At 34.3% G+C, this 2,374-nt stretch overlaps 1 protein-coding gene across 7 annotated transcripts in view; it reads right to left on the bottom strand.

Annotated features, from left to right (window-relative positions):
* Positions 1-2,374, bottom strand: part of LOC106883414 (elongation of very long chain fatty acids protein 6) — a 63,786-nt gene that overhangs the window by 59,954 nt on the left and 1,458 nt on the right. The window contains exon 1 of one of the 7 annotated variants that reach the window (XM_014934449.2): positions 1,066-1,275. The exons of the other annotated variants lie outside the window; for them this stretch is intronic. The gene's annotated coding sequence lies outside the window, so the exon portion shown is untranslated. Of the gene's footprint in view, positions 1-1,065; positions 1,276-2,374 lie in introns of those variants that run through there. 7 annotated transcript variants of the gene reach the window in all.

Raw genomic sequence — 2,374 nt, 5'->3', positions numbered from 1 at the left:
GAGATGTATCGGTTTAGTGTTGACTATCAGAAGTAAAGAGAAGTCAATACCAGTTTCTTGCTACGAGTTGTAACTTGCCTAAAGACCCTGTGCACCCACAGGGGAAACTCAGAGTAGTAAAAGACTGACACGAATAAGATAATTTACACATATTTTCTCCTCTGATGAAGGCAAGCAAGCCGAAATTTTGAAGGCACTGTTAACATTTTCCGGCTAAAAGTTTGATAGACATGTACTCTACTAAAAAGTATTGAATAAGCTTTGAATGTATTGTTAAATTGTTTTATATATAACATGACATAAAAACAAACAATAAGAATATAAGAGCATTGCTTGTATGACGGTGACACTCGTTTACAACCATCGCATACTGTCACAAGGAGGCACACACATACATACATACATACATACATATGAGTGTATATGCGTGTGGTATATGTCGCGAAGTAAGAGTTCTAAAATATAACAGAAGTATGTTTTACATAGTTCAATCATTATCTGATGTAGAACTTATTATGCCGGGTAGAGTAGACAGCTACAACCATCGACATGTGTGCAAATATGATGTGTGCGTGTGTGTATGTAATATATTATTTTTATATATGTTAACATTTATATATTATGTATATTAATATATATATACATACATACATATATATATATATATATATATAAATATACGTGTATTAGGGATGACCACTATATATATATATATATATATATATATATATATATATATATATATATTATTTATGTATACATATATTATCTATGTATAATATATGTATACACACACACACAGAGGTATATACGATGAAGTTTTGTTATATACCGTTGTGCCGGTTGCCACTTGCTATGTGAGGCATTCAAGTCGGTTAAATGAACGAGAGTTGTTAGAAACAGTAGTCAAATGTCCTTCAAATCACATCCTACCATCTTCGAGAAAAAGAAAGGACAGATCGGAGGACGTAGTTTTTGGCATAAAAAAAAGGAGAGGAAAGAAAAAGAAACAAGATCGAGAGAACTGAAGTGCCTTAATCACAGGTCTGCTTGGTTAGGACTAACCTGGGGTTAAAGAACACCACAATGCTGTAGCTTATTCAAAATCCAGATAGATGTCCAGAAAGCTTTTCAAAAAGGCCTTTCGCGGTGTCTCAGTAGTAGTGGGAGAAGAACAAAGAGATAGAAGAGGAGTGAGTGAGTGAATGAGAGAAGGGTGAGAGAGACAAACAGAAAGAAGCGTGAGGAAATTGAAGAGAATAGAAAAGAGAAAAAGAATGCGAAATGAAAGAGAAAATAGAAAAAGGTTTGGAATAATGAGGTTGTAGACGCTGAAGTGTGGCAATTAGTGAATACATACATCAATTGTATTAATGATGACTTCCACAATCATTTAGCATCGGTCAGTTCCAATGTGGAAATCGAAACAGGTTTACAGTTGGAAGGTGAGTTTATGGTCGGATCGTCCCACGACAGACAGTTATTTCAAATACAAGGTCTCAACATTTTAAAGAGGTGAGACATGAAATGTGGGTTGTGTAATGGTTATGTTTCATGAATGAGGTGAAATGTCTAAAATGAAGAAAGAAACCGGTTCGAAGAAACGGTTTCACAGCACTAATTTGGTAGTTCTCCTTACCGAACCTTTTTGGTGGGGGTGGGAGACGAATAAGCTGTCGGTCAGTTGAATTAGATTCTCGATTTATTAATGATCCTGTCTCTATGTTATAAATCCCACTACAGTCGGCTTTTCTTTCCATCATCTCTTGTGGAAATGAGGTGAGGGAAATACAATCCAGTTGTAAAACCGAGTCAATCGAATCAACATCCTTCTGCATGAGCCATCATCATACCAAGTCATTAATGATACAGAACGTGCTTCGAATTGATTCTTAGTAATAAAGAAAAAAAATGAAAATTATGTTAAACTATCATCACCATCAACAACAGTAACATTAAAGAGTCTTACTGTGGTTTTCGGCAAACTATAATCGCAAACCGGTTTCCATTTCCAGATGGAACTGATTCCAACGATGCTATACTTTTCCTTAATGATGATGATGATGAAATAAATAGAAAAATAGATAAAGGTATGAATAATATAACCTCGTTTTTTTCTTTCGAAATGAAATTTTAGGCATGTCAAAGTGAAAACCTTAAGTCGTCGTTATAGGACGATCACCTTAGCAGTGATCACTAGTATTATATTATTTTATCATTAATACCATCATTATGTTCATCTATCATTAACAACATTACTATTATCATTATATTTGCTAAACTGAACATAAGTCGGCAACACGAGATAAAGAAGAAAAGCGAATGTAGAGAGTAAAAGAGAGACAGGGGTGAAAATTAGAATCAGATGGGAAAA

Source organism: Octopus bimaculoides, chromosome 7 (genome assembly GCF_001194135.2).
Source record: "Octopus bimaculoides isolate UCB-OBI-ISO-001 chromosome 7, ASM119413v2, whole genome shotgun sequence".
Lineage (NCBI taxonomy): Eukaryota > Metazoa > Mollusca > Cephalopoda > Octopoda > Octopodidae > Octopus > Octopus bimaculoides.
This window is presented reverse-complemented; position numbering and strand designations above follow the sequence as displayed.